General features: G+C 41.0%; 1 pseudogene; it reads right to left on the bottom strand.

Moving 5' to 3' along the window:
* Positions 1-4,645: 4,645 nt before the first annotated feature.
* Positions 4,646-6,970, bottom strand: LOC146580549 (E3 SUMO-protein ligase KIAA1586-like; annotated as a pseudogene).
* Positions 6,971-13,797: the final 6,827 nt, after the last annotated feature.

Below are 13,797 nucleotides of genomic sequence, written 5' to 3'. Positions count from 1 at the left end.
CGTGAGGTAAAGCGTCCGTCGATGTAGCTTGATTGTACAAAATTATTTTTCTACGTTATTAACAAAACAGAGCAGAGACTGATGCTGCTCCTGTCTGACCCCCTTGTGTATGGCACATGTGTATTCTGACTTGTGTGTGTGTGTGTGTGTGTGTGTGTGTGTGTGTGTGTGTGCTGCTGTCGCTGTGTGAGTGTGATATCACATCTGCATCACTCAAGCGTAGGCGGGCCCGCGTCAGACAACAATAAACAAAAAGCAGAAAAAGGCCAACAGTAAAAACTCAGACTCCAGCATGAGCTCCTTCCTGCTGCTTAACCAATCACCTTCCTCCATATCATCACTGCTCCCTCCCTCCTCCTCTCTCCATCCTACACCACCTTTGTTATTTAACACCGACCCCCCCAAACTGATAATCAGACAAATTCCCAAACACCTGACTTCACTGTGTCGACACCGTTCCTGACCATTTCTGACCTCAGGTCAGCTCTGCTATTATCCTCACATTAAGGGTTCGTTCACCTGCCTGCAGATGATCTGTGAGCTCGTCGGTTGTAAATTAAACTCTAAGCACACTGAGGGTAACCGGGAGGCGTTCAGGGCCTGCAGTGCAGAGCTGCAACATGACAAAAAGGGATGGGGGCTCAGATCTCCTGAACAGGGTGGAAACAACACGGTGGGTTTGTGCTGTTTGTGATTCCTGCTCCGTCACTCTGGTGGAGACGACTGCAGCTCAGCAGCGCTCCCTGCTGATCCTCTGATGAAGATGTCAACAGTATGTTGTGCTGCTGTTTGAGCCCACGTGGTAGCGTACGTCCAGTATGGGAGAACTTAGTCACCGGTGCTGTCTTTGCTTGTGCTCTAGCTTTAGCCTGTTTGATTGTTTGTTTTCTATTTTATTACTGCCTAAAAGGGGAGGTGGGGGAAACACATGCCTGACTTCTCCTGTCAGAGGTTTTGTAAGCTCACTGGAAGGGAAACGTGCACAATGTAAATCATAAAACAACTGACTGGGGCTGTGCTGCAGGTGGATCAGTGCTGTGGACAGTAGCTGTGGAAAAGAGACTGGACAAAGACTCTCAGCCTTAAATACAGGACAGAGGATGATCCGATCATCTTTCAGCTAACAGTGTCGAGCAGAAGGACGGCCGGCTGATGCGTCCGTACGAACCCTTTTGTACTCACTCCTGTGTATAAGGAGGCGGCGAGGGGTTGTGTAGTTAACCTCAGCACCACACAGCTACAGCAGAGGAGAGAACACAAACGAGTCCTTTCATTCGGCTCTGTTCTTTCTCCTTGTCTGTTTTATAAGCTAACACTAGAGGGCGCCATTGTGGCACATTCAGCGCTCACTCTGAGGTCACTGGACAGAGAAGAAAATACCAAACTGGGAGACGGATGGAGACAAAACATCTGGAAGATCAGAACTGTACATTTTTAAGTGTAAGAAAAAAAACAGACAAAATATTTGTAAATATTAAGTTTCTTGTTTATTTTATGTTTTGTTTTTTTGGGGTTTTTTGGAGTGAATGAATGATATGCTTATTTTGTGATGACAAAAGACAACAGGTGCAGTTTGTAATGAGAAGAAAAAAATGGCCGTTAGCTTGAGGTTTCAAATGAGTTCATCCTTACCACCGATCAGTTTTGTCTTTGTTTTTTCAACATTTATTTTATTTTTGTCATAACGTTGATCGTTATCATGTGACCATCCGGTAGCAGGAAGGTCGCTGTAGCAGAAGTCATCTCCACTGAAGCCCCCTCACAGCAGAGGGCCAGTCATGCTGTTTATGCTAGTTTGCTAGTTTTCAGTGAGAAAAAACATTTTCATCAAGTTTTAAATCCTTTCGTTGCTCTTTTCTCTGCGATTATCATAAAATCGTCGTCCTCTTTTCAAGCCTTAGCTCGCTTTTATTTTGAAATATGAGTCTTGTGATCAGAGATGAATCTGTGCTGCATGATGTGCGTAACATCAGAGCGATAAAAGCCAGCTTTGCCTTTCAGTGATTCGCAGTAAGGACATAAATGACCTAAACTGAGACAGAAAAAAGTGCAGTCAGTTAAATGTTAGCTCACCTAACATGTAGCAGTGTTTACATGTAGCCATGTTTGACAGACTCCAGGGCTTTGATACCATAAGATGCCTCATATCCTCACAGACTCATGAGATCACACAGGTGGTCTGACCTGCTCGTGTCACACTGTGCTGTCTGTCTGTCTGTCCGTTGTTTTTCTCCTGCAGTGATGTTATGTAGCAGAAAAACAGTTGGATGCTGGAAAAGTGCAGAGCGATGGGTGACGTGTGGAGAACATCACAGTCTGTGTGTGTTCAACAGCTGTTAGAGCCACACTTTGTCCTTTCTGTGGTATAACTGCTGGATTTATTTTATTCCAACACTTAGAAACTGTCAGCAAAGCAAAACTTCATGATTGGATGATCCTGTGTCACGTCCACAGTGTCAAACGTGCACAGAGACAGTGACACCCACAGAGAAACCCTCAGCTTGGTGTCCATTGCAAATCTGCACCTGTTGTCTTGTTTCTACTTTCTTTGTTGAACTCAGAAACTCGAGACTTGAGATGAAGAAAAATGTTAAATAATGGAATAAAAAAAAGATGATTATTAAAAAAAGTAAAGTAAAATTATATAAATAAATGAGGTGATGATATTTCTGTTTACTTTAGAAGTTATTATACACTGTATGCTGTGATTCTGATCTGGGAAACATTAAAGACATTCATAGCCAGACTGCTGACTTTGTGTTTTTATTCAGTCGCCTAACAGAAGTGCAGTAAGAAACGATTTAGCCCATCCTGATTTCTTAGCTATTTGCATATTTGACACACTTACGTGTTTCAGATCATGAAGAACATTTTTATGATAGATAAAGATGACCAGAGTCAGTGTAAAATAAAGCTTTTACATGTATTGCTGGGAGGTCGGCAGCTCCCTCCACTGCTTGGCCCTCTGTGAAAAACAACTGGGATCCAGCTTCCCTGTGATGCTGAATTATATAAGCGGAAGAAAATAAATAGATAGAAGGATGGATGATTGTATTTTGTGTACAATTGTTGAAGTGTAAAAAGGGTTGGCCCTCCGTGGTGCCCTAAGCAAAGTTTGATTTTTGGAGCCCTTTAATAGTGCCAATAATAGTGATTAATGATCACCTACTATAAATGTATTTCATTTTCTAATGTTGATGTTGTTGTAATCCACAGTGAAAAATGTCATAAAAACAGAGAGAAACAATAGATCAAACCTGAGAGCTGCACAGTTGCAGCAGTGTGGTTTACGTCATTCTGTTGTCAGCCTGTTTTACACATCGGTGGTTTCTTATTGACGTGTCTGAAGATCTGAAATCGTAGTAAATTCAGCTGCTATTGTGGGCTGGGGATGATTTACACTTAACATTTTAATAACTGGGTACTGAATGTCAGAGGCCCAATGTTCCCTCTAATTTTTCACGTGTCTGAGCGAACACACAAACTCCCTGAGCGATCCCTTGGACCAATGAGCGACATCAGACGTGTGCACTGTGGTCACGCCGGCATCGAATCCATCCAAGTTTCATGGTTTATTAAAAGAATCAAATTACAGCGTTCACATTTATGTTAGACTACTTTTAATTAACTGCTTTAGCCCATTTACAATGAAAATGTAAAAAAAAATCTTGTTCATGACCTGTGCAGTATGTTAACACTATTGGAAGCAAAAATAACTTGAACTCCAATTTCGAAAACACAACTTTCTTTCTTTTCTTTTTTTTCTTTTATACAGCTCTGACTTGTATTATGAGTCTGTGTGAGTGTCCTGTAACTCTCTGTCTCCAAAATACAGCATATAATGACCAATGCTGGGCAATTAATTATATAGTTACTTCTTCAAAAAAGTAACTCAGTTTGGCAAACAACGTTTTTTGCAGCTATTTTTTTAAATGCAGCCAAGGCGTTTTTAAATAAACATTTCAAACTATTTACAGAACAATCAGCTGTTCTGCATCAAATCTGATGCCACACAAATTATTTGTGCCACTCCAAAAAATAATTTCTGTCCACTATGAGATAAAGGAGAACAACAGTCTGATACCTGCAGGCCTGACAGCAGGAGATGCATCACTCCTGTACAGTGCTTTAAGTGGCCCAGAAGAGGTGCCGGTACTCTATTTTTTTTCCGCCTCCCCTGAGGTAACAACAACTATATTGAATGGGTTTTATATACAACAGTCAACAGACAACCTTATACAAAATAATAAATCATTTTATTAGTTTGTGGATTTGCTTGAGCTAGAAAGAGCTACTGAACATAAATAAAATGTGCAAAAAGGTATTGAATGTTTTTTTTTAACAAAATGTACATAAAATAAATTATAAACTAATTTGTATTTTGCTCTCTCTTGAGTCACTGCTGCTATCAGCAGCAGCACTTGTAAAGTGTACCTGCAGAGCTTGGTAGTTCTCCCATACTACTTTCACTGTTCTCTCACTTGAAGCAACCCAAACATAATAACCATAGAACAGTAGAACATAATCTTGAGTCTTGAAGATGGTTCATTTCTTTACCCCTGAAAAATATACAAAAGCAGATTCAGCAAAATACAATCACAGTACACCAAATGAAAAATGAGAAATACTGTACAAATCATTTTACCTAGAAAAGGCTCCAGCACGTTTTGGGCTCCACTTTCCTTTCACTTTGGGCTTCGCAGTTTGTGGATGCTGCACTTCTCCTCCCTAGTGCCAGCCATGTCTGCACATATGTTTGTGTGTTAAACTGATCCAAGGGTGGTCCGTTGCATTTCAGGAAAATCATATTTGAAAGCCTTTTGATGTTGAGAGAGTTTCTTTTATCTGTCAAAGTATCATTCATTGAGCTGAAAGCTCGCTCGCATTCACTTGTTGATACTGCAATGGTGTGGACAGCTGTAAGAAGCGGCTTCAGGGCTGCTGGTGTCTTGGAAGCTTTAAGGTCTTTATACTCCCTAAATCCTAGGACACTTTCCCTCTCCCCAACTCTGAATCTCTGACATAAACGTCTGACCGCTGCATCCCCATATTGAATATCTAGAGATGCAGGCCAGGAGTCAGACTGGAGGACCTTGATGTCTGAGAGGAGGTGACTATCTGTCTTTTCAGATGAGGTTTTACTGACATGCGAGGAAGTTGTTGGAGTCATCCTGCACTTAACATTTTCAGCCAGGCTACGGAAAAATTGGCCATGGTTGATTTTTATAACCCTCTGATTTTCATGCAGGCATACATTTCTGAAGATTTTCTCCTTTTCAGCTTCAATGGCAGTTTGTGTGGGACCAGGTGTGGATACCATTGACTCAAACACCCGGATTTGTCGGTCCAGCTGCCTGTCGGCTTGATCCAAAGTCATGTCCCATCTCTGGAGCATTCTTGAGAGGTCACTGAGTTCTGTGAAAGCGTCATACATGATGCCAAGATTGACCACAAAAGAAACAGTAGTGAGAACATCATTGAGTCCTTTGTATTTTGCTCTCTCTCTTGAGTCCCTGCTGCTATCAGCAGCAGCACTTGTAAAGTGTACCTGCAGAGCTTGGTAGTTCTCCCATACTGCTTTCACTGTTCTCTCACTTGAAGCAACCCAACGCACTGATAAAACACGGCCTATCACAAGGAGACGTTGTCCAACATTGTGAGCACTCTCGGTTAACTCCCTTTGGTTTTTTGGTGATGCATGGTAGAGGGAGTAAAGCTGATCTAAGAATATTTTAAAGTGGTTGATTCCTCCTACCTCCTTCAAAACATCACAAACTGCCAGTTCCAGTCTGTGATTGGAACAATGCCAGACAAACAGGTAAGGGAATTTGGAACAAAGCTGCGCAGCAACTCCTGCTTTCCTCCCAAGCATCACTGAGGCTCCATCACAAGCAAATGCCAACAAATGTTGCTGTAGGTAGTGAGGGTCAAAGCCATTATTATGAAGACATCCTAACAGTGCTTCAGTGATGTCCTTTGCTGTGGTCCCCTGCAGCTCAATCAGTTCAAAAAATATTGTGTCTGGATTTTCAGTGGAAATAGCTGACCGCAGGCACACGACAAGCACAGACTTTCCACTTATTGTAGTGGATTCATCAATGAGCACACACAATTTTCTTTCATTCATCACTATGTCATTGACTACCTTCTTTTTCATTTCAGCTGCAATGTGATCCAGTATATTTGCACATGAGTTATTAGAGTGCAAAACTCTGCCCATCTTGACACCATTTAAGACTTGCAACTGGACATCTATTGGCATGTCTGTAAAGGGACGCCCATGCTTGCCAATCTTATAAGCTGTTCTAAACACATTGCAAGTTGAAGCGTAGTCAGCCTTTCTCATATCTTCAATGTGTTTTTGCATTGTATTTTGTGTTGCCTTCTCTTTTATTTCAACTGCTTTCTTGTGATAAATTGAGTCTCTGTGCTCTTTTATTTTCTTTCGTAGTGAGTTTTGTTGTGCAGCCTTGTCCCTTCCAAAAGACGAGATTAAGCACCCACTCCACTCCTGCGACACTCTCTGCCCTTGCTGCATGTCCACGCGAGCACAAACTTGACTACACACACTACAACCCAACTTTTGATTTCTGCTGATCAGCCACTTGTAATTTGTGGAGAAATACCGGACTTGTGCTTGGGACCAACATTCTGGCCACTCATGCTCGCTAACGCGGCTGTTGTCATCGGTAGAAATGGTGTCATTCTCGTCCTCGTCGTCGCCAAAAGTGCCGTCGTCCGCGGCTGCGGCACTAGTGCAGCTTTCATTAGCTTGCGTCTGACCTGCAGCGATATCATTCTGGCTCGGTGGGGTGTCAGCCAGCGAGTCCTCTGATTCTGACCTTGTTCTTTTACTACTCAGAGTCTGAAGCCAGGAGAGCATATTAAGTGTTCATTGTTTTTGTATTTTAACGAGCAGCTGTTTGCGCGTTTTACACACCCTCTCCGGACCACGTTGAGTTGTTGACATGACAACGGCAAAAGCGACGCATGTGCTTTTCACTTGTAAAACACATTGGTGTATGGGTAATGTAGTCTCTGCTCTCGGTGGGACGAATTAGGAAGCGTGCTTGTGAAGGGCGCTCTGAAAAGCGGCAGTGCAGCCAAACGATGTGCAAATGAGAGTACCGGTACGCTAAAAGCACGTTCTGGGCGCATGGAGAGGTGGCGGTACTCTCAAGAGCTATATTTAGAAGTGGCGGTACTGAGTACCGGCGCGTACCGGCCCACTTAAAGCACTGCTCCTGTAACACCTGTAACATTCAGCAGTCGCCTCATTGTTCTGACGCACACAACAAAACTACTGACTACACTACACACTAACTACACAAGATTTGCGCTAAACGTCGCAAATCTCTCACATCTCAAAACACCACCGTCACTCCTAAAACTTCCCCCGTTTCTTAACAACTAGATGCCACGTTGCATTATCATTTTTTGATTGGTCGACATGGTACTTTTTTAGACGAATAGGAAAGGCAGAGGGGGTGGGGTTTGTTTTTGCTCACAGGTGGAGAGCGCTTTCGAGCCTTTTTTCTTATAAAACGCCGATTTAACCGTTTCTTCCCGCAGTAAATATAAACAACCAGTATTCAGGAAGAAAACCAAACATTGCATTTTTTTTATCACAACTCTGGTTTTACGTGGCCTATCAACACGATTTAAAAACTGGTGTAAAGTCCCCAATTTTTCCGTCAATTGTTCCGTCTGTCCTGCTCACATCTCCAATGGTTGTACACGTTGTCATTAACATGGCTTCACTCCACATCAGCCACGCCGCTTTGACAGCTAACACACCGGCGTTGGCACATAAGGACGCTGTCATAGCCTGTCAACAACGTTGATTGGCTGCGCATATACGCATTATTGGCTGGACTATGGGATAAGGTGGCATCGTTCCCATATGGGAGCAGCCAGTCACTTACTGACTAACACTGCAAAACAGAATTGTTAAAGTATTAATTTTAATTTCAATTCAGGTTAGATTTTTTTGTGCGCAACGCAGAATTTCTGTGCGCAGAGACTGTGCCAGCAGTGCGCAATTGCGCACGTGCGCAGCTTAGAGGGAACATTGCATAGGCCCACTAAAAGTTACAAAATAAGCTACTATCAAATACATTTTCTGTAAACTACGGTGGCCCCTAGAGACAAAGCACGTACAAACTCCAAAACACTTACAAAATCCAAAACACGTGCAAAATACAAAACACGTGCAAAATCCAAAACACGTGCAAACCCCAAAACACGCGCAAACTCCAAAACACATGCAAAATCCAAAACACAACGGAAGTGCTCCAGGACGCTCGGGGCAGTGTTGAGCTTTTGTTACCTAGTAACTACACAAGCCAGGAAGTACCAATGACCGGATTTGGGGTCTGCAGCCTTAAAGGCCGCATTTTAAGGCCGATTATGTCACAGCGACACGACAAAGACTGTCCCAATTCAAAGGCTGCTCGAAATGCGGCCCTCAAATGCGTCCTTAATTTCCCTGAATTTTAAGGATGGGTCTGTGTAGCCTTCATGGCCCAACATATCCCAGACTTCATAGCGCGGCGGTGGTTTGGATAATTTTGCCGAAAAAAAACGGCGGAAGCGGAGCGAACGAAGAGTAAACTTCCAGAAGTAAGTACTGAATATTATGTCACTTATTTATGCGCAAATGTTTTTATAATGAAGAACATTAAAACATTACTGTTGGCAACATGTCGGGAAAGTTATGTGACATTAGCGACGTTTGTACTAACTTGGTTTTAAAGCCTTCACTTCAAAATATTCGCCGTTCAATAGCTGACTTTAATCTTACAGAGAATGTGATGATTTTATGCGTAATTAAAGTCAGTCATGTCAGTCAGCTGACGGTTCACTCCTTAAGCTGAAAAAAAGATGCTTTAATCACAGGAGTCACACATGTGTCCACTGTACCATCTGGGAACTCTTCTTGTTTAGCACTCGTAATGACACAAACACTAAATCCTCCTTCTCTGGTGCTGTTTTGTAGCAGTGTGTACACCTGAGACTGTCACCTGTCTGTCTGTCCTGCACTCTCTCTCTGTTTCTTTCTCTCTGATTGTGGAATAAAAGTATGAACATGTATTTATAAGTCACACTTGTGTTTGAATCCTGCAGCTTATCACACATTTGATTTCTATGTGTGACACCTGCAAGTGTCCAGAGTGAGGACAGACTGAGGGACCCACTGCATTACATCATCTGTGAGGCTTTGCACCCCTGATGATCCACCAGGACAATCTCAGCAGTATGTGAGGAAGAGGAGGAGGAAGAGCCAGCAGCAGCTAACAGATGGAGAGAATAGACAGACTGTTCCCTGTTTGTGAAGGACTGCTAGAAAAGTTTAAAATAACTAATTGTCTGTCCTGAATCAGTCTTATTAGGTAATGTTCAAATAATTTTATCATTCCAGTGTTTCCAGTGTGGGAGAAAGTACTCAGGGCCTTCAAGTTACGCACTATGAAAGGCAGCAACAAGTTTAATGTTCAGAAACCTAAAGTCTGTATCAGCAGCAGAATGGAACTAAAAATAAATGTTTGTTTCAGTTCTATGAAGCTTTGAGTATTTTGGATCAGTAGCTGCTGTGTTTGTTGCATCATATTGCTGTAACTGTTTATATGCTTTATATATTCTGAGGTAAGTTGATCTATAGTGTTACATCATATTCTATAAGGATGTTATGTGTTTGTATACTTTCTGCCCAGTTTGACCAATTTAGCAGACGTCAGCCTGTTTAAAGCTCTGATATCTATTCTGTATGACTTAAAGCAGTTATGACATGGTCTGATTTTCTCACCCAATAAAGGAATATTTAATACATCAGTCTACTCTTCATTTTATCAGAAACATATATATACTATTATATATTGTACATATATTTATTAGTTTCAGATGTAGCCATTCTTGTATTTTGCTTGTTTACATTATTGTATTTTGCACAACTCTGTTGCTTGTGAAGCTCGCACACAAGAATTTCACTCACATGTGCTGTACCAATGTACCTGCACATGTGATGTGACAATAAAAGTGATTTGATTTGAAACAGCTCACAGCTTGTACATTTTCTTTTTACACATGTATGTAAGCATTTGAGCCAAATTTAGTAATGCCAACATACTGAAGGAACAACATTTGTCTCTTATACAGTTGTGGTCAAAGGTTTACATACACTTGTAAAGAATATAATATAATGGCTCTACCGAGTGTCCTGTTATTTCTAAAACTCTGATTTTTCTCTGATAGAGTGATTGGAACAGATACTTCTTTGTCACAAAAAACATTCATGAAGTTTGGTTCTTTTATGACTTTATTATGGGTTAACAGAAAAAAGTGATCACATCTGCTGGGTCAAAAATATACATACAGCAGTGCTAATATTTGGTTACATGTCCTTTAGCCATTTTCACTTCAATTAGGCGCTTTTGGTAGCCATCTACAAGCTTCTGGCAAGCTTCTGGTTGAATCTTTGACCACTCCTCTTGACAGAATTGGTGCAGTTCAGTTAAATTTGATAGCTTTCTGACATGGACTTGTTTCTTCAGCATTGTCCACATGTTTTCAATGGGGTTTAAGTCAGGACTTTTGGAAGGCCATTCTAAAACCTTTATTCTAGCCTGACTTAGCCATTCCTTTACCACTTTTGATGTCTGTTTGGGGTCATTGTCCTGTTGGAACACCCAACTGTGCCCAAGACCCAACCTTCGTGCTGATGATTTTAGTTTATGTTGAAGAATGTGAAGGTAATCCTCCTTCTTCATTGTCCCATTTACTCTCTGTAAAGCACCAGTTCCATTGGCAGCAAAACAGCCCCACAGCATAATACTCCCACCACCATGCTTGATTGTAGGCATGGTGTTCTTGGGGTTGAAGGCCTCACCTTTTCTCCTCCAAACATATTGCTGGGCATTGTGGCCAAAAAGCTCGATTTTTGTTTCGTCTGACCACAGAACTTTCCTCCAGAAGGTCTTATCTTTGTCCATGTGATCAGCAGCAAACTTCAGTCGAGCCTTAAGGTGCCGCTTTTGGAGCAAGGGCTTCCTTCTTGCACGGCAGCCTCTCAGTCCATTGAGATGCAAAACACGTTTGACTGTAGACAATGACACCTGTGTTTCAGCAGCTTCAAATTCTTGGCAGATCTGCTTTTTGGTGATTCTTGGTTGACTCTTCACCCTCCTGACCAATTTTTTCTCAGCAGCAGGTGATAGCTTGCGTTTTCTTCCTGATCTTGGCAGTGACGAAACAGTGTCATGCACTTTATACTTACAAACAATTGTTTACACTGTTGCTCTTGGGACATGCAGCTGCTTTGAAATGGCCCCAAGTGACTTTCCTGACTTGTTCAAGTTAATAATTCGCTTTTTCAGATCCATGCTGAGCTCCTTTGACTTTCCCATTGTAGCGTTTGTGGGCGTTTCTATCCAATGAGCCCTATTTAACTGGCCTAAGAGAAGTCACCAGCTGTAGTCACTCATAATCACTCACAAGAAGTTAAGAGGCCATGCTATGAAGCTCAGTTCACTGACAACTTTCTAAGTCACCAAAATTGCTAATTCATGTTGCTGTATGTATAATTTTGACCCAGCAAATGTGATCACTTTTTTCTGTTAACTCATAATAAAGTCATTAAAGAACCAAACTTCATGAACGTTTTTTGTGACAAAGAAGTATCTGTTCCAATCACTCTATCAGAGAAAAATCAGAGTTTTAGAAATAACAGGACACTCGGTAGAGCCATTATATTCTATTCTTTACAAGTGTATGTAAACTTTTGACCACAACTGTATATGATACACCTATATATGCACTGTCAATATACATTTTGAACCAGCTGCAGATGTCAGAGTAACAACTGACTGACCCCCACATAAAGTGCGTTACAGTAGTCCACAGGGGAAGAAATAAAAGCATGGATCACGGTTTCAAAGTGCTGCCTAGAAAGAAACGATTTCACTCTTGCCAGTCGCCTTAAATGATAAAAATGGACTGGTCCAACTTAAAACCAAGGGCAGTAACAACAGGTTTAAAATAAACCTCCAGGGGTTCCAAATGAAAAGAAGAGGACTCACAGGGGCCACTGGGTCCAAACACCAACAAATCTGTTTTCTTTTCATTCAAATTTAAAAAGTTTAGAGCCAACCAAGCTTTAATGTCATCTAGGCATGTCAAGAGAGGTTTTATTCAGATGCCATCCTTCGGCTTCAGTGGCAAATAAATTTGGCAGTCATTCCTATATACTTGTCTTTGAGTGAAGATTTAAGGTGGTAAGACATGTAAATAACTGCAACTTGAATCTGTACTGAAGCTCAGTATTTGACAAAGAGTTCATGTTCACTGCTGTAATACCTAATAATGACTAGTATAATAACCATAATATTGGCCATATTATATTTACATTACCAAAGTGATATGACTTTAGTCTCATGAACAACATTAGCTAATTGTTATTTACTAGCTAATCTTAAATGACTGTTCAGTACAGAAATGAAGCCCAAAAATCATGTTTTACTGTCCTGTGGTCTCAGCCTCAGATACTTATCAAATCACACAAAGCTCTTGTAGAAACAAACAAACAAATGAAAAAAAATATGTTCTCCTTCATTTCTGTCAAAAAAAGTTGTATGACACGTTTCCAGCTGTTAGTATCATAGTTGCTAGGCAACCTGGGAAGCACAACGGAGACTAGAGCCCATGTGTTTGCAACAAACTTGCCGTTTATTTTACAAATCGAGCTCAACACTGCCCCTAGCGTCCTGGAGCACTTCCGTTGTGATTTGGAGTTTGCATGTGTTTTGAATTTTGTACGTGTTTTGGATTTTGCACGTGTTTTGGATTTTGTACGTGTTTTGTATTTTGCATGTGTTTTGGATTTTGTACGTGTTTTGGATTTTGTACGTGTTTTGTATTTTGCACGTGTTTTGAATTTTGTACGTGTTTTGGATTTTGCACGTGTTTTGGAGTTTGCACGTGTTTTGAATTTTGTACGTGTTTTGGATTTTGCACGTGTTTTGGATTTTGCATGTGTTTTGGATTTTGTATGTGTTTTGGAGTTTGCATGTGTTTTGAATTTTGTACGTGTTTTGGATTTTGCACGTGTTTTGGATTTTGTATGTGTTTTGGAGTTTGCACGTGTTTTGAATTTTGTACGTGTTTTGGATTTTGCACGTGTTTTGGATTTTGCACGTGTTTTGGAGTTTGTACGTGTTTTGGATTTTGCACGTGTTTTGGATTTTGTATGTGTTTTGGAGTTTGCACGTGTTTTGAATTTTGTACGTGTTTTGGATTTTGCACGTGTTTTGGATTTTGTATGTGTTTTGGAGTTTGCACGTGTTTTGAATTTTGTACGTGTTTTGGATTTTGCACGTGTTTTGGATTTTGCACGTGTTTTGGAGTTTGTACGTGTTTTGGATTTTGCATGTGTTTTGGATTTTTGTACGTGTTTTGAATTTTGCACGTGTTTTGGAGTTTGCACGTGTTTTGAATTTTGTACGTGTTTTGGATTTTGCACGTGTTTTGGATTTTGCATGTGTTTTGGATTTTGTATGTGTTTTGGAGTTTGCATGTGTTTTGAATTTTGTACGTGTTTTGGATTTTGCACGTGTTTTGGATTTTGTATGTGTTTTGGAGTTTGCACGTGTTTTGAATTTTGTACGTGTTTTGGATTTTGCACGTGTTTTGGATTTTGTATGTGTTTTGGAGTTTGCACGTGTTTTGAATTTTGTACGTGTTTTGGATTTTGCACGTGTTTTGGATTTTGCACGTGTTTTGGAGTTTGTACGTGTTTTGGATTTT

Source organism: Mchenga conophoros, linkage group LG3, assembly GCF_057382185.1.
Source record: "Mchenga conophoros isolate Kocher_MC1m ecotype Shallow Benthic linkage group LG3, M_conophoros_male_GT1.1, whole genome shotgun sequence".
Classification (NCBI taxonomy): Eukaryota; Metazoa; Chordata; class Actinopteri; order Cichliformes; family Cichlidae; genus Mchenga; species Mchenga conophoros.
The sequence above is the reverse complement of the archived record's forward strand: the minus strand, read 5'-3'. Positions and strand labels throughout refer to the sequence as shown.